Here is an 18,624-nt window from a genome sequence, read left to right on the forward strand (position 1 = left end):
TCCTGCACCTAGTCTGTCCAGGCCTGACAGAATTTTATAGGTTTCGATGAGATCCCCTCTCAATCTTCTAAACTCCAGTGAGTATAATCCCAATCGAGCCAATCTCTCCTCGTACGCCATTCCTGCCGTCCCAGGTGACAGCCTGGTGAATCTTCGCCGCACTCCTTCCACGGCAAGAACGTCCTTCCTCGGGCAAGGCGACCAAAACTGCACACAATACTCGAGGCATGGTCTCACCGAGGCCCCGCACAACCGCCGCGAGACATCCTCGCTCCTGTACTCGAACCCTCTCGCTACGAAGGCCAACGCACCATTTGCCTTCTCGACCGCCTGCTGCACCTGCACGCTTACCTTCTGCGACCGGTGCACAAGAACACCCAAGTCTCTTTGCACTTCCCCTTCTCCCAATCTATTGCCGTTCAAATAATAATCCACCTTCCTGTTTTTGCCACCAAAGTGGATAACCTCACATTTATCCACGTCACAGTGCATTCGCCACGTTTCTGCCCAATCACCCAACCTGTCCAAATCGTACTGGAGTTTCGCGACATCCTCCTCGCAGCATACCCTCCCACCCAGCTTTGTGTCGTCTTTGACTCATTTTTAACGGAGGGCGTTTCAACATGTTCTCGTCGGTTTGGTACCGCGGACCTTTCCCACGTCAGACAAATACGATAACGGTCATACTGCGGAAACCACCGGGGCATTTTTTTATAACGTCAGCGTGACAACATAAGAAATAGCCGCAGCAGTTAACCATTCGGCCCCTCGAGCCTGCTCCGCCGTTCAAGATGGTCATGGCTGATCTGACCTTGGCCTCAACTCTACTTTCCCGCCTGTTCGCCATAACGCGGGGCTCCCCCGAAGCTCAAATATCGGTCTATCTCCACCTCGACTACATTCAATGAGTCCTACTCCACAGCGCTCCGGGGGAGCGAAGCCCAAACTCAGAAGGGAACTGCGGTCAGCAAATCAGCTTTGACAAAACAGTTTTGGTATTAATTATGCAAAACACGCTCAACACTAAAACGAAGAGAAAAATTTCTGTGTTCGCCATTAATTAACCAATCACTTTCAGTGTCGGTCGGAAAGATGTACCAACATGGTCAACACATTAAGTTTTTGGTGTTTTGCATTAGCTGACTTGTCATTCCCTCTCAGTTTACAGACTGTTTAAAATTATTCAGCGCTTATGAAAACAGGAATTTGAGGCAGTCTTATTTAAAAGTTAAGGCTGCAACACAGATCCCTGCGTGACACCACTGGCCACATCCTGCCCGTTAGAGTGCCGACCATTATCCCTACACTCTATCTGCTGCTGCTCAGACAGTTTCCTAACCAGGTCATTAATTTGCCCTCAATTCCATGGGTGTCTGCCTCAGGTAACCGTATCTTATGTGGAACTTCATCAAATGCCTACTGGAGGGCGATGTAAATAACATCCATCGACATTCCCCTGTCGAATACTTTAGTCACCTCTTCAAATAATTCAGTCAGTTTTGTTGGAAATAACCTGCCGTTCACAAATCTATGCTGCCTCTCTCTGATCAACTGCAACATTTCGAGGTGATCGTTCACTCTCTCCTTAATTAGACATTCTAGCAACTTCCCTACAATAGTCGTCAGGCTAACTGATCTATGATTCCCTGTTTTCCCTCTCTCACCATTGGTAAACAGCAGAGAGACACGCACAATATTCCAATCTGAAGGAACAGTTACTGAATCTACAGAACTTTGGAAGTTTAGCGTTGGGACATCTGCAATGTGCTCGCCTATTTCCTTTAAACCCCTGGGATGGAAACAAACTGGCCCTGGGGATTTGTCACTCGTCACTGCCGTTATTTTCTTCTTATTCTTATTTTGCTGACGTCAATTTGATTGAGTCCCCGTCGCCGATTCAATATTACATTCCTTGGGATTTCCGGCATGCTGTCCACTTCTGCTGCTGTAAATAACGACGCCAAGTAACGATTCAAAATGTCTACCATTTTCTTGTTATCGTTAACGATATCACCGCGTTCAGTTTTGAAGGGGCCAACATTGCTCCCGACTACCCGCTTTCCCCAAATGTCATTTTAAAAATTCTTCTCATTGATTCCGATATCCCTCGCAAGTGTCGTTTTGTGCTCCCTTTTTGCAGCTCTTACTGTCTGTTTTGCGATCCTTTGATGTTCTTTGTGTCTTTCCCATTCGCTAGGATCCGTGCTATTTTTTTCATTTTTGTATGCATTTTTTATTTCGTTTTATGCTGTCCCTTACTTTTGCACTGGTCCATGACATCGCTTTGGCCAGTAGAACTCTTGCCCCTCAGGGATATAACCTGGTTTTTATAACACGTTAAATTCTTTTTTGCACATCTTCCACCGATCTTCTGCAGATTTACCCATTAAGAGATTAGCCCAGTTTACTGCGGACAGTCCTGTTGAAGTTGCTCTTTCCTCAATCGAAAACCTTAGCAGCCGATTCACCTTGCTTCCGTTCAAAAGCTACGTGGAACTCGATCACGTTACGATCGAAATTGGACAGACGTTCACCCAAAATTAGGCCGTTGACTAAATCTGCTCCGTCATAAATCGAACACGGCTTGCCCGCTTTTTGTGCCTGGAACATAATTGCCGGAATTTTCGTTTGGATGCTTCCCGCGTACGGACGCCTCCGATCTGGGAAACATCGACGAAATTATCCGCCGGCTCCATGGGTCTGAACATTTCCTCTCCCGCGCCTCTCCTGGCACGTGCGCGCAGAGACCTCCGTACCCCAGGGACATAAACAATGAATAGGGATCACTCCAAAACACACAAACATTAAAGATTGTTTTCAAAATCACATCTTTCAAATTAGTGGAATTTACATTAAATTAATTCTCTGAAACAAAAACTTAATGTTTTGAAAAAAGCTTACTTTGATTTTTGAAGCATTTTAACAATTACAAATGAGTGAAAAAAACATGTTTCGATTTTTTTTGAACTCTTCCGCCGGTAAAACATAGAAACATAGAAGATAGGAGCAGGAGTAGGCCATTCGGCCCCTCGAGCCTGCTCCGCCATTTAATGAGATCATGGATGACCATCCAAATTCAGTAGCCTGTCCCTGCCTTCTCCCCGATATCCCTCGATCCCTTCAGCCTAAATGAACAAATGATGTAGCTCATCCATTCGGTCTTTGAATGTTTGCCATTGCCTATCCACCGTCAACCCTTTGAGTGCCATTCCCCAATCAATCCTACCCAACTCGCAACTCAGACCATTGTAGTTTCCTTTATTTAAATCGAGGACCCTAGTCTCGGAGTTAAATTCCATCAGTCGCTTGTGTTCCCATTCTGCCAGCTTTTCTATGCCCTGTTGCAGTCGATTGGTGTCGTCCTCACTCTTTGCCACAAATTTGGTGTTATCGACAAATTGAGGAATTTTACTTTGTCTTCCAATATCCAGGTCATTTAAATATATCAAAAAAGCAGTGGCCCCGTCACTGACTACCGGGGAACACCACTGTCTACCATCCTCCAGTCTGAAAAGCAGCCATTTGATAAAACTCGCTGTTTTCTGTCATTAAGCCAATTCCATACCCAAGATGCCACTGATCCACCTAGTCCACGAACCTCGATTTGGTTAACCAGCCTTCTACGCGGTACTTTGTCAAACGCCTTCCTAAAACGCATACAGGCAACATCCATTCCAATTCCTTTCGTCGATCTTCCCCATCACTTCCTCAAAACATTCAATTCGATCAGTCAAACACGATCTGCCTTTTACAAATCCGTGTTGGCTTTCCTGAATTAGCTTAAACCTCACCGAGCGCCCGTTAATTTCTTCCTCGATTATTGTTTCTAATATTTGACCCATCCCTGATGTTAAACTGTAGTTACTTGGATTGCCCTTACACCATCTCTTGAAACACGCCGTCACATTTGGTACTTTCCAATCCTCGGCCATCTCCCCCGCGTCTCATAGAACCCTAGAAACATAGAAAGTTACAGCAGGGAAGGAGGCCATTTCACCCATTCTGTCTGCGCCGGCCAACAAAGAGCTATCCTGCCCAATCCCACTTCCCAGCTCTTGGGACAAGTAATTTTAAAATGTAGTTAGGGTTCCCGCCAAACCAGCCTTTCAGGCAGTAGGTTTCAGACCCCCACAACCATCTGTGTGAAGAAATGTCCCCTCGAATCCCCTCTAAAGCTTCCTCCGATTACTTTAAATCTGCGCCCCCTGGTTTCTGACCACGCTGCTAAGGGAAATAGATCCTTTCTATCCAATTTATCGAGGCACTTATAATTTTATACACTTCGATAAGGTCTCCCCTCAGCCTCCTCTGTCCCAAGGAAAACAGACCCAGCCTATCCAGTCTTTCCCCATAGCGAAGATTCTCTCCTCCCGGCAACATCCTTGTAAATCTCCTCTGCACCCTCTCTAGTGCAATCACATCTTTCCTCTAATGTGGTGACCAGAACTGCAGGCAGTACTCTAGCCGAGGCCAAAATAGTGTTTTATACAGTTGAAGCATAACCCGCCCCCCCCCCCCCCCGCTCTTATATTCTAAGCCACGGATAATAAAGTCAACATTTCGTATGCCTTCTCAACAACATTATCTACCCGACCTGTTACCTTCAGGGATCTGTGGACATGCTCTCCAAGGTCACTTTGTTCCACGACGCTACTCAGTGTCCTAAAATTGCAGGTCTATTCCCTTCCTTGTTAGCCCTCCCCAAATGCAAGACCTCACACTGCTCCAGATTGCATTCCAATTGGCACTGCTCTGCCCACCTGTCCAATTTATTGATAACTTCCTGCAGTCTACAGCTTCCTTCTTCAGTATCAACCACACAGCCGATTTGAGTATCACCTGCAAGCTTCTTAATCATTCCCCCTATATTCCAATCTAGATCATTGATATATACCACAATAAGCAAGGGACCCAGTACTGAGCCCTGCGGAACCCCACTGGAAACAACCTTCCAGTCACAAAAACACCCATCGACCATGACCCTCTGCTTCCTGTCTCCGAGCCAGTTTGGAATCAATCTTGACACTTTGCCTTGGATCCCATGCACTTTTAACTTTGTGACCCGTCTGCCATGTGGAACATTATCCAAAACCTTGCTAAAGCCCATAGAAACTAAATCAAACGCACTTCCCTCATCGACCCTCCTTGTGACCTCCTCAAAAAATTCGATCAAGTTTGTCAGACACGACCTTCCCTTAACAAATCCATGCTGACTATCGTTGTTTAATCCGTGGCTTTCTAAATGAATATTTATCCTGTCCTTTAGAATTCGTCCCAATAATTTCCCCACCACCGAGGTTAGGCTGACTGGCCTGTAATTATTCGGTCTATCCATATCTCCCTTTTTAAACAAGGGCACCAGATTAACAATCCTCCAGTTCTCCGGCACCACACCTGAAGTCAGAAAGTATTGAAAAATGATGGTCAATGCCTCTGCTATTTCCTCTTTTGCTTCGCTTAACAGCGTGGGGTACATTTCATCCGCGCCTGGGGAATTATCCACTTTTGAAGCTGTAAACAACTTAATACTTCCTCTCTCACTATGGTTATGTCATCTAATATCTCACACTCCTCCCTCCCTCCGATAGCAATGCCTGCTTCAGCCATCTCCTTTCTGAAAACAAGGTATTCATTAGGAAACCAACATACGTCTCCCGCCTCCACACACAGAGTACCCGCATGATCGCTAATAGGCCCTACAATTTCTTTAGTTATCCTCTTAATATATTTATAGAACATCTCTGGGTTTGCCTTGACATTACTTGCCTCGAGTTTTTGATGCACTCTCTCTCTCAGCTTTCCAAATATCCTTTTTAATTTTACCCCTGCACTTTCTGTACTCCTTAAATTATCTGGACTATTTACCCCGCGGTATATGTCATACTCCCCCCATTGTTTTCATTATCTTATCCTCAATGTCCTTAGACATCTAGTGGGATCTAGATTTGCAAGTCCAACCTTTTTATCTTTAATGGAACATATTTTATCTGAGCCCTCCGGAATTCTGCCTTGAATGACTCCCACTGCTCTGACACTGATTTACCTTCAAGTAGCAGTTTCCTGTCCACTATTGCTTATTCCCCTCTGAGCTTAGGACCATTTGCTTTTCCTCAAATTTCCCCAAATTTCCCCAAATTTCAAACATTCAAACCAAATCGAATTGTACGTTATCACTTTAATCAAAGTATTTTCTGTGTCTCTCTCAATAAACAAAGAGTGGTTTCTTCTAAAGTAGCTTCCTGCAATTTTTGGTTGGGGTTTGATACAGGGCTATGGGGAGAGAGCAGGGCAGTGGGATTTGCTTGGATATAACACAGGGCTATGGGGAGAAAGCGGGGCAGTGGGCTTACGTTGGGGATTGATACAGGGCTATGGGGAGAGAGCGGGGCAGTGGAATTTGTTTGGGGATTGATACAGGGCTATGGGGAGAGCGCGGGGCAGTGGGATTAGTTTGCAATTGATACAGGGCTATCGGGAGGAAGCGGGTCTTTGGGATTAGTTTGGGATTGATACAGGGCTATCGGGAGAGATCGGGACAGTGGGATTAGTTTGGGATTGATACAGGGCTACCAGGAGAGATCGGGGTAGTGTGATTAGTTTGGGATTCATACAGCGCTATGGGTAGAGAGTGGGGCTGTGGGATTAGTTTGGGGATTGATACAGGGCTATGGGGAGAGAGCGGGGCAGTGGGATTAGTTTGGGGATTGATACAGTGCTATCGGGAGAGATCGGGACATTGGGATTAGTTTGAAATTGATACAGGGCTATCAGGAGAGAGCAAGGCATTGGGAATAGTTTGGGAGAGATACAGGGCTATCGGGAGAGATCAGGGCAGTGTGATTCATTTGGGATTGATACAGGGCTATGGGGAGAGAGCGGGGCTTTGGGATTAGTTTGGGATTGATACCGGGAAATTAGTGGTGGGGAACATGGAGATGGCAAATATGCAGAACATGGACAAAAGAGCTGAATTCCATAGGTGAGGTGAGAGTGACTGTCCTCGACATCAAGGCAGCGAGAGATTTACCTGTAGTGCAGTGACATTGATAAACCTACAGAGGGCGAGCGACAGATTTACCTGTAGTGCAGTGACATTGATAAACCTACAGAGGGCGAGCGAGAGATTTACCTGTAGTGCAGTGACATTGATAAACCTACAGAGGGCGAGCGAGAGAGTTACCTGTAGTGCAGTGACATTGATAAACCTACAGAGGGCGAGCGAGAGATTTACGCTTTCTCCCCATAGCCCTGCATCAATCCCCAAACTAATCCCACTGCCCCGCTCTCTCCCCATAGCCCTGCATCAATCCCCAAACTAATCCCACTGCCCCGCTCTCTCCCCATAGCCCTGTATCAATCCCCAAATTAATCCCACTGCCCCGCTTTCTCCCCATAGCCCTGTATCAATCCCAAACAAATCCCACTGCCCCGCTCTCTCCCCATAGCCCTGTATCAATCCCCAACGTAAGCCCACTGCCCCGCTCTCTCCCCATAGCCCTGTATCAATCCCCAACGTAAGCCCACTGCCCCGATTTCTCCCCATAGCCCTGTGTTATATCCAAACTAATCCCACTGCACTGCTCTCTCCCCATAGCCCTGTATCAATCCCAAACTAATCCCACTGCCCTGCTCTCTCCTCTAGCCCTGTATCAATCACAAACTAATCCCACTGCCATGCTCACTCCCCATAGCCCCGGATCAATCCCACACTTATCCCGCTCCTGATCACTATCCAGTGACATCTGTGTTAGAGAGAGGGGAAATCAGCGAGGGTTCATGCTCCTGATCACTGTCCAGTGACCCCTGGGTTAGAGAGAGAGGGAAATCAGCCAGGGTTCATGCTCCTGATCACTGTCCAGTGACCCCTGGGTTAGAGAGACAGGTGAAATCAGCCAGGGTTCCTGCTCCTGATCAAAGTCCAGTGACCCCTGGGTTAGAGAGAGAGGGGAAATCAGCCAGGGGTCCTGCTCCTGATCACTGTACAGTGACCCCTGGGTTAGAGAGGGGAAATCAGCCAGGGTTCCTGCTCCTGATCATTGTCCAGTGACCCCTGGATTAGAGAGACGGGAAATCAGCCAGGGTTCGTGCTCCTGATCACTGGCCAGTGAACACTGGGTTAGAGAGAGGGGAAATCAGCCCGGGTTCCAGCTCCTGATCACTCTCGAGTGACCCCTGGATTAGAGAGAGAGGGGAAATCAGCCAGGGTTCCTGCTCCTGATCATTGTCCAGTGACCCCTGGGTTAGAGAGAGAGGGGAAGTCAGCCAGGGTTCGTGCTCATGGTCACTGTCCAGTGACCCCTGGGTTAGAGAGAGAGGTGAAATCAGCCAGGGTTCCTGCTCCTGATTACAGTCCAGTGAACCCTGGGTTAGAGAGAGAGCGGAAATCAGCCAGGGTTCCTGCTCCTGATCACATTCCAGTGATCCCTGGGTTAGAGAGAGGGGAAATCAGCCAGGGTTCCTGCTCCTGATCACTGCCCAATGACCCCTGGTTAGAGAGAGAGTGAAATCAGCGAGGGTTCATGCTCCTGATCACAGTCCAGTGACCGCTGGGTTAGAGAGACAGGTGAAATCAGCCAGGGTTCCTGCTCCTGATCACAGTCCAGTGACCCCTGGGTTAGAGAGAGAGGGGAAATCAGCCAGGGTTCATGCTCCTGATCACTGTCCAGTGACCCCTGTGTTAGAGAGAGGCGATATCAGCCAGGGTTCCTGCTCCTGATCACTGCCCAGTGACCCCTGGGTAAGAGAGAGAGGGAAATCAGCCAGGGTTCCTGCTCCTGATCACTGCCCAGTGAACACTGGGTTAGAGAGAGGGGAAATCAGCCTGGGTTCCAGCTCCTGATCACTGCCCAGTGACCCCTGGGTTAGAGAGAGAGGGGAAATCGGCCAGGGTTCCTGCTCCTGATCACTGTCCAGTGACCCCTGGGTTAGATAGAGGGGAAATCAGCCAGGGTTCCTGCTCCTGATCATTGTCCAATAACCCCTGGGTTGGAGAGAGGGGAAATCAGCCAGGGTTAATGCTCCTGATCACTGTCCAGTGACCCCTGGGTTAGAGAGAGAGGTGAAATCAGCCAGGGTTCCTGCTCCTGATCACAGTCCAGTGAACCCTGGGTTAGAGAGAGAGGGGAAATCAGCCAGTGTTCGTGCTCCTGATCACTGTCCAGTGACCCCTGGGTTAGAGAGAGAAGTGAAATCAGCCAGGGTTCCTGCTCCTGATTACAGTCCAGTGAACCCTGGGTTAGAGAGGGGAAATCAGCCAGGGTTCCTGCTCCTGATCACAGTCCAGTGACCCCTGGGTTAGAGAGAGGGGAAATCAGCCAGGGATTCTGCTCCTGATCACTGCCCAGTGACCTCTGGGTAAGAGAGAGAGGGGAAATCAGCTAGGGTTCCTGCTCCTGATCACTATCCAGTGACCCCTGGGTTAGAGAGAGAGGAAAATCAGCCAGGATTCATGCTCCTGATCACTGTCCAGTGACCCCTGGGTTAGAGAGAGGGGAAATCAGCCTGGGTTCCTTCTCCTGATCATTGCCCAGTGACCCCTGGGTTAGAGAGAGAGGGAAATCAGCCTGGGTTCCTGCTCCTGATCATTGTCCAATGACGCCTGGGTTAGAGAGAGAGGGGAATTCAGCCAGATTTCCTGCTCCTGATCACTGCCCAGTGAACCCTGGGTTAGAGAGAGAGGGGAAATCAGCCAGGGTTCCTGCTCCTGTTCACTATCCAGTGACCCCTGGGTTAGAGAGAGGAGGAAATCAGCCAGGGTTCATGCTCCTGATCACTATCCAGTGACCCCTGGGTTAGAGAGAGAGGGAAATCAGCCAGGGTTCCTGCTCCTGATCACTGCCCAGTGAACAATGGGTTAGAGAGAGGGGAAATCAGCCTGGGTTCCAGCTCCTGATCACTGCCCAGTGACCCCTGGGTTAGAGAGAGAGGGGAAATCAGCCAGGGTTCCTGCTCCTGATCACTGTCCAGTGACCCCTGGGTTAGATAGAGGGGAAATCAGCCAGGGTTCCTGCTCCTGATCACTGTCCAGTGACCCCTGGGTTAGAGAGAGAGGTGAAATCAACCAGGGTTCCTGCTCCTGATCACAGTCCAGTGACCCCTGGGTTAGAGAGAGGGGAAATCAGCCAGGGTTTCTGCTCCTGATCACTGCCCAGTGACCTCTGGGTTTGAGAGAGAGGGGAAATCAGCTAGGATTCCTGCTCCTGATCACTGCCCAGTGACCCCTGGGTTAGAGAGAGAGGAAAATCAGCCAGGATTCATGCTCCTGATTACTGTACAGTGACCCCTGGGTTAGAGAGAGGGGAAATCAGCCTGGGTTCCTGCTCCTGATCACTGCCCAGTGACCCCTGGGTTAGAGAGAGAGGGAAATCAGCTTGGGTTCCTGCTCCTGATCATTGTCCAATGACGCCTGGGTTAGAGAGAAAGGGGAATTCAGCCAGATTTCCTGCTCCTGATCACAGTCCAGTGAACCCTGGGTTAGAGAGAGAGGGGAAATCAGCCAGGGTTCCTGCTCCTGTTCACTATCCAGTGACCCCTGCGTTAGAGAGAGGAGGAAATCAGCCAGGGTTCATGCTCCTGATCACTATCCAGTGACCCCTGGGTTAGAGAGAGGGGAAGTCAGCCAGGGTTCCTTCTCCTGATCACTGTCCAGTGACCCCTGGGTTAGAGAGAGAGGTGCCATCAGCCAGGGTTCCTGCTCCTGATCACAGTCCAGTGACCACTGGGTTTGAGAAAGGGGAAATCAGCCAGGGTTCCAGCTCCTGATCACTGTCCAGTGACCTAGAGAGAGTGGGAACCATCCAAGGTTCATGCTCCTGATCATTGTCCAGTGGCCCCTGGGTTAGAGAGAGGGGAAATCAGCCAGGGTTCATGCTCTGATCACTATCCAGTGACCCCTGGGTTAGAGAGAGAGGGAAATCAGCCAGGGTTCGTGATCCTGATCTCTGTCCAGTGACCCCTGTGTTAGAGAGAGGTGAAATCAGCCAGGGTTCCTGCTCCTGATCACTGCCCAGTGACCCCTGGGTTAGAGAGAGGGGAAAATCAGCCGGGGTTCCTGCTCCTGATCATTGTCCAGTGACCCCTGGGTTAGTGAGAGAGGGAAATCAGCCAGGGTTCCTGCTCCTGATCACTGTCCAGTGACCCCTGGGTTAGAGAGACAGGTGAACTCAGCCAGGGTTCCTGCTCCTGATCACAGTCCAGTGACCCCTGGGTTAGAGAGAGAGGGGAAATCAGCCAGGTTTCCTGCTCCTGATCACAGTCCAGTGACCCCTGGGTTAGAGAGAGGGGAAATCAGCCAGTGTTCCTGCTCCTGATCACTGTCCAGTGACCCCTGGGTTAGAGAGAGAGGGGAAATCAGCCAGGGTTCCTGCTCCTGATCTCTATCCAGTGACCCCTGGGTTAGAGAGAGAGGGGAAATCAGCCAGGGTTCATGCTCCTGATCACTATCCAGTGACCCCTGGGTTAGAGAGAGGGGAAATCAGCCAGGGTTCCTGCTCCTGATCACTGTCCAGTGACCCCTGGGTTAGAGAGAGAGGGAAATCAGCCTGGGTTCCTGCTCCTGATCACAGTCCAGCGACCCCTGGGTTAGAGAGAGAGGGGAAATCAGCCAGGGTTCCTGCTGCTGATCTCTGTCCAGTGACCCCTGGGTTAGAGAGAGAGGGAAATCAGCCAGGGTTATTTAAATCATGTTGCGAGAAAGGGAAATATTTTGTGCCTCCGTTTGTACCTCAGAGTCTTAGAGACGGAGGGAACGGCAACAGAAAAAGAGGAAACAACATGTCCAAAGATGTGCAGGTTATGTTGATTTGGCTATGATAAATTGACCCTTAGTGTTAGGGGATTAAATGCGTGGGGTTACGGGGATAGGGTGGTATATGTGTCGGTGCAGGCTCGAATGGCCGAAATGGCCTCTATCTGCACTGTAGATTCTGTGATTCTGTGATTCTGTGAACATCTCCAAAAACTGATCCCAACTCATCGCCAAGGCTGGGGCTAGATAACCTCGCCGCCTTCTTAGGAAGTTTAACCTCTTTATTCACTTTCTGATTGGAGCTCCGTTTGGAATTAGACTTTATTTTGTCGGATGTTTAACGGCAGCATTGAAGGGGGAAGGAGAAACTTGGAGCAACTTCTTCTGTCAAAGCTGCAGTGAGACTTGAAAGAATTTAAAGATTTTAATGAACTTTCCACCAAAAATGAGTGTAAAAAACACTTTTTCCCCCTAAGTTTCGAAAATGATTTTGGAAGAGACTGAAGCAAAAGCCAATTTTCCCCTCACCTAAACAAGTTTCAACCAGGTCTTGAAGTCCAAACGCTTTTAAAGAGCTCTGAAATGGTTAAAATGTTTTCAAATTGAAATATCTCAAGATTTGATTTTGAGTGATTGACTGAAGTGAGTACCTTTACACAAACATGCAACCATGGTGTTGAGGAGGGGGAAGGTAATGGAGGATTTCTAGGAGTTACATATTACTTTTTAATGACTTCTTAAAAATATACCATTAAGACATTTAGGAAGAGAACCAAGAAAGGGGAAAAACACAAACCATTTTATAATGTCTGTCGTTCGATAGTCCTAACAAGTCGCAGGAATAACGTAAATATAGATTTCCTCTTAAATATTTAGTGGAGTGTTAATTGAAGCAAGATTTATGTAATGATGTATAAAAATTGCAGGAAGCTACTTTAGAAGAAACCACTCTTTGTTTATTGAGAGAGACACAGAAAATACTTTGATTAAAGTGATAACGTACAATTCGATTTGGTTTGAATGTTTGAAACAGGAGATTAAAATTTGTGAGTATAATGACGTTTGTTTCCTGCTTTTAATTGCGAAGTACCTAAAATAATTCAACACTCCTTGTGACAAGAGCTGGGATTAATATTGTGGAGAATGTTTGAGAGAAAAACATTAGAAGCGAAATTGGTAAATTATAAATCTTTACGTCAGCATATCAGTAAACATTTGCAAGTCAGTCTGACTGGTTTTGCTGTCCAGGAAGAAAAACAAGTGTTTATTTCTGTTAAATCATAGCTTTGCCTGCTTTTTGTTTATAATTCAGTGACACAAATTGTGTGTATATTTGTAAATTGTAAAATAACAGCAATAAATCACATTTCTGTGACATTCTTTCTGTCTTAAACGATTCAATTTGTGGCTCGGAATCTAGAAGCTACTTTACCTGAAAGGTTTGAATGGTTAAAGTTGATCTCAGCTATCAAAAGCTGCTTGTGACATTCCTGCATTGTGGAACAGTATGATGTCTTTGCAGAGACAGGAATTCGCATTGTTGAATGGAGGTTTTTCTGATCTGTTGCATCCTGTGTAGATCAGAAACAGGTAAAGGTGTTCATAGTAAACAGCCCAAGACAATGCTTAAACAATGTCTCGCCAATGTCAGAGACTTCAAGCACAGGACATGTGGAATATACAAAACCCCATAGCCCTGTATCAATCCCAACTAATCACACTGCCCCGATCTCTCCCGATAGCCCTGTATCAATCCCAAACTATTCCCAATGCCTCGCTCTCTCCCGATAGCCCTGTATCAATCTGAAACTAATCCCACTGCCCCGATCTCTCCTGATAGCCCTGTAACAATCATCAAACTAATCCCACTGACCCGCACTCTCCCCGCAGCCGTGTATCCATCCCTAAACTATTCTCACTGCTCTGTTCTCTCCCCATAGCCCTGTATCAATCCCAAACTATACCCACTGCCCCGCTCTCTCCCAATAGCCCTGTATCAATCCCAAACTAATCCCACTGCCCCGCACTTTCCCCATAGCCCTGTATCAATCCCCAAACTAATCCCACTGCCCAGCTCTCTCCCCATAGCCCTGTTTCAATCCCCAAACTAATCCCACTGCCCTGCTCTCTCCCCATAGCCCTGTATCAATCCCCAAACTAATCCCACTGCCCCGCTCTCTTCCCATAGTCCTGCATCAATCCCAAACTAATCCCACTGCCCCGCTCTCTTCCCATAGTCCTGCATCAATTCCAAACTAATCACACTGCCCCGCTCTCTCCTCTTAGCCCTGTATCAATCCCAAACTATAGCCAATGCCTCGCTCTCTCCCGATAGCCCTGCATCAATCTCAAACTAATCCCACTGCCCCGATCTCTCCTGATAACCCTGAATCAATCCCAACCTAATCCCACTGCCCCGCTCTCTCCCCATAGCCCTGTATCAATCCCCAAACTAATCCCACGGCCCTGCTCTCTCCCCATAGCCCTGTTTCAATCCCCAAACTAATCCCACTGCTGCGCTCTCTCCCCATACCCTGTATCAATCCCCAAACTAATCCCACTGCCCTGCTGACTCCCCGTAGCCCTGTATCAATCCCCAATCTAATCCCACTGCCCCGCTCTCTCCCCATAGCCCTGTATCAATCCCAAACTAATCCCACTGCCTCGCTTTCCCCCCATAGCTCTGCCTTGATCCCAAACTAATCCCACTGCCCTGCTCTCCCCCCATAGCCCTGAATCAATCCCAAGCTAATCCCACTGCCCCACTCTCTCCCCATAGTCCTGCATCAATCCCAAACGTTTCCCAATAGCCCTGCATCAATTCCAAAGTAATCCCTCTGCCCCACTCCCTGCCCATAGCCCTGCATCATTCCCAAATTAATCCCACTGCCCCGCTCTCTCGCCATAGCCCTGTATCAATCCCCAATGTAAGTCCACTGCCCTGCTTTCTCCCCATAGCCCTGTGTTATATCCAAACAAATCCCACTGCCCCGCTCTCTCCCCATAGTCCTGTATCAATCCCCAACGTAAGTCCACTGCCCTGCTTTCTCCCCATAGCCCTGTGTTATATCCAAACAAATCCCACTGCGACGCTCTATCCCCATAGCCCTGTATCAATCCCCAACGTAAGCCCATGCCCCGATTTCTCCGCATAGCCCTGTGTTATATCCAAACTAATTCCACTGCACCGCGCTCTCCCCATAGCCGTGTATCAATCCCAAACTAATCCCACTGCCCCGCTCTCTCCTCTAGCCCTGTATCAATCACAAACTATCCCACTGCCACGCTCACTCCCCATAGCCCCGGATCAATCCCACGCTTAACCCGCTCCTGATCACTATCCAGTGACCTCTGTGTTAGAGAGTGGGGAAATCAGCCAGGATTCCTGCTCCTGGTCACTGTCCAGTGACCCATGGGTTAGAGACAGATGGGAAATCAGCCAGGGTTCCTGCTCCTGATTACTGTCCAGTGACTCCTGGGTTAGAGAGAGGGGAAATCAGCCAGGGTTCCTGCTCCTGATCACTGCCCAGTGACCCCTGGGCTAGAGAGAAGGGAAATCAGCCAGGGTTCCTGCTCCTGATCACTGCCCAGTGACCACTGGTTTAGAGAGAGGGGGAAATCAGCCGGGGTTCCTGCTCCTGATCACTGCCCAGTGACTCTTGGGTTAGAGAGAGGAGGAAATCAGCCAGGGTTCCTGCTCCTGATCACTGACCAGTGACCACTGGGTTAGAGAGCGGGGAATTCAGCCAGGGTTCCTGCTCCTGATCACTGTCCAGTGACCCCTGGGTTAGAGAGAGGGGAAATCAGCCAGGGTTCCTGCTCCTGATCACTGTCCAGTGACCCCTGGGTTAGAGAGATGGGAAATCAGCCAGGGTTCGTGCTCCTGATCTCTGTCCAGTGACCCCTGGGTTAGAGAGATGGGAAATCAGCCAGGGTTCCTGCTCCTGACCACTGTCCAGTGACCCCTGGGTTAGAGAGATGGGAAATCAGCCAAGGTTCGTGCTCCTGATCTCTGTCCAGTGACGCCTGGGTTAGAGATAGAGGGGAAATCAGCCAGGGTTCGTGCTCCTGATCACTGTCCAGTGACCCCTGGGTTAGAGAGATGGGAAATCAGTCAGGGTTCGTGCTCCTGATCACTGTCCAGTGACCCCTGGGTTAGAGAGAGGGGAAATCAGCCAGGGTTCCTGCTCCTGATCACTGTCCAGTGAGTCCTGAGGTAGAGAGAGGGGAAACCAGCCAGGGTTCCTGCTCCTGATCACTGTCCAGTGACCACTGGGTTAGAGAGAGAGGGGAAATCAGCCAGGTTTCCTGCTCCTGATCATTGTCCAGTCACCCCTGGGTTAGATAGAGGGGAAATCAGCCAGGGTTTGTGCTCCTGATCACTGTCCAGTGACCCCTGGGTTAGAGAGAGGGGATATCAGCCCGGGTTCCAGCTCCTGATCACTATCCAGTGACCCCTGGGTTAGAGAGAGGGGGAACCAGCCAGGGTTCCTGCTCCTGATCACTGTCCAGTGACCCCTGGGTTAGAGAGAGGGAAATCAGCTGGGGTTCCTGCTCCTGATCACTGTCCAGTGACTCCTGGGTTAGAGAGAGAGTGGAACTCAGCCAGGGTTCCTGCTCCTGATCATTGTCCAGTGACCCCTGTGTTAGAGAGAGGGGAAATCAGCCAGGGTTCCTGCTCCTGATCATTGTCCAGTGACCCCTGTGTTAGAGAGAGGGGAAATCAGCCAGGGTTCTTGCTCCTGATCACAGTCCAGTGACCCCAGGGTTAGAGAGAGAGGGGAAATCAGCCAGGGTTCATGCTCCTGTTGACTATCCAGTGACCCCTTGGGTTAGAGAGAGGGGAAATCAGGCAGGGTTCCTGCTGCTGATCACAGTCCAGTGACCTCTGGGTTAGAGAGACAGGTGAAATCAGCCAGTGTTCCTGCTCCTGATCACAGTCCAGTGACCCCTGGGTTAGAGAGAGGTGAAATCAGCCAGGGTTCCTGCTCCTGATCACTGCCCAGTGACCCCTGGGTTAGAGAGAGGGGAAATCAGCCAGTGTTCCTCCTCCTGATCACTGCCCAGTGACCCCTGGGTTAGAGAGAGAGGGGAAATCAGCCAGGGTTCCCGCTGATACAGGGCTTTGGGGTGAGAGCGGGGAGGTGGGATTAGTTTGGGGATTGATACAGGGCTATGGGGAGAGAGCGAGGAAGTGTGATTAGTTTGGGATTGATACAGTGCGATGGGGAGACACGGGGGCAGTGGGATTAGTTTGGGATTGATGCAGCGGGGAGCGAGGCAGTGGGATTAGTTTGGGATAGATGCAGTACTATGGGAAGAGTGCAGGGCAGTGGGATTAGCTTGGGATTGATACAGGGCTATGGGGAGAGTGCCGGGCAGTGGGATTAGTTTGGGATTGATGCAGGGCTATGGGGAGAGAGCAGGGCAGTGGGATTAGTTTGGGGATTGTTACAGGGCTATCGGGAGAGATCGGGGCAGTGTGATTAGTTTGGGAATGATGCAGGACTATGGGGAGAGAGCGGGGCAGTGGGATTAGTTTGGGATTGATACAGGACTATGGGGAGAGAGCAGGGCAGTGGGATTAGTTTGGGGTTGATACAGGGCCATGGGGAGATAGCGGGCAGTATGATTAGTTTGGGATTGATGCAAGACTATGGGTAGAGAGCGGGGCAGTGGGATTAGGTTGGGATTGTTTCAGGGCTATCGCGAGAGATCGGGGCATTGGGATTAGTTTGGGGATTAATGCAGGGCTATGGGTTGAGAGCGGGGCAGTGGGATTAGTTTGGGGATTGATACAGGTCTATGGGTTGAGAGCGGGGCAGTGTGATTCGTTTGGCATTGATACAGGGCTATCGGGAGAGAGCAGGACGGTGGGATTAGTTTGCGATTGATAAAGGGCTCTCGGGAGTGAGCGGGGCAGTGGGATGAGTTTGGGATTGATACAGAGCTATGGGGAGTGAGCGGGGCAGTGGGATTAGTTTGGGGATTGATACAGGGCTATGGGGAGAGAGCGGGGCAGTGAGATTAGTTTGGGATTGATACAGGGCTATCGGGAGAGAGCGAGGCATTGGGAATAGTTTGGGATTGATACAGGGCTATCGGGAGAGATACGGGCAGTTTGATTACTTTGGCATTGATACAGGGCTATGGGGAGAGAGCGGGGCAGTGTGATTAGTTTGGGATTGATACAGGGCTATGGGGAGAGAGCGGGGCAGTGGGATTAGTTTGGGATTGATGCAGGACTATGGGGAGAGAGCGGGGCAGTGGGATTAGTTTGGTACTCATGCATGGCTATGGGGGAGAGCGGGGCAGTGGGATTAGTTTGGGATTGATACAGGGCTATCGGGAGTGAGCGGGGCAGTGGGATTAGTTTGGGGATTGATACATGGCTATCGGGAAAGATCGAGGCAGTGGGATTAGTTTGGGATTGATACAGGGCTCTCGGGAGTGAGCGGGGCAGTGGGATTAGTTTGGGATTGATACAGAGCTATGGGGAGTGAGCGGGGCAGTGTGATTAGTTTGGGGATTGATACAGGGCCATGGGGAGATAGCGGGGCAGTGTGATTAGTTTGGGATTGATGCAGGACTATGGGTAGAGAGCGGGGCAGTGGGATTAGGTTGGGATTGATTCAGGGCTATCGGGAGAGATCGGGGCATTGGGATTAGTTTGGGGATAAATGCAGGGCTATGGGTTGAGAGCGGGGCAGTGGGATTAGTTTGGGGATTGATACAGGGCTATGGGTTGAGAGCGGGGCAGTGTGATTCGTTTGGCATTGATACAGGGCTATCGGGAGAGAGCAGGACGGTGGGATTAGTTTGCGATTGATACAGGGCTCTCGGGAGTGAGCGGGGCAGTGGGATGAGTTTGGGATTGA

Source organism: Somniosus microcephalus, unplaced genomic scaffold, assembly GCF_052327205.1.
Source record: "Somniosus microcephalus isolate GS21.2 unplaced genomic scaffold, FLI_Smic_1.0 unresolved_chr6, whole genome shotgun sequence".
Taxonomy (NCBI): domain Eukaryota; kingdom Metazoa; phylum Chordata; class Chondrichthyes; order Squaliformes; family Somniosidae; genus Somniosus; species Somniosus microcephalus.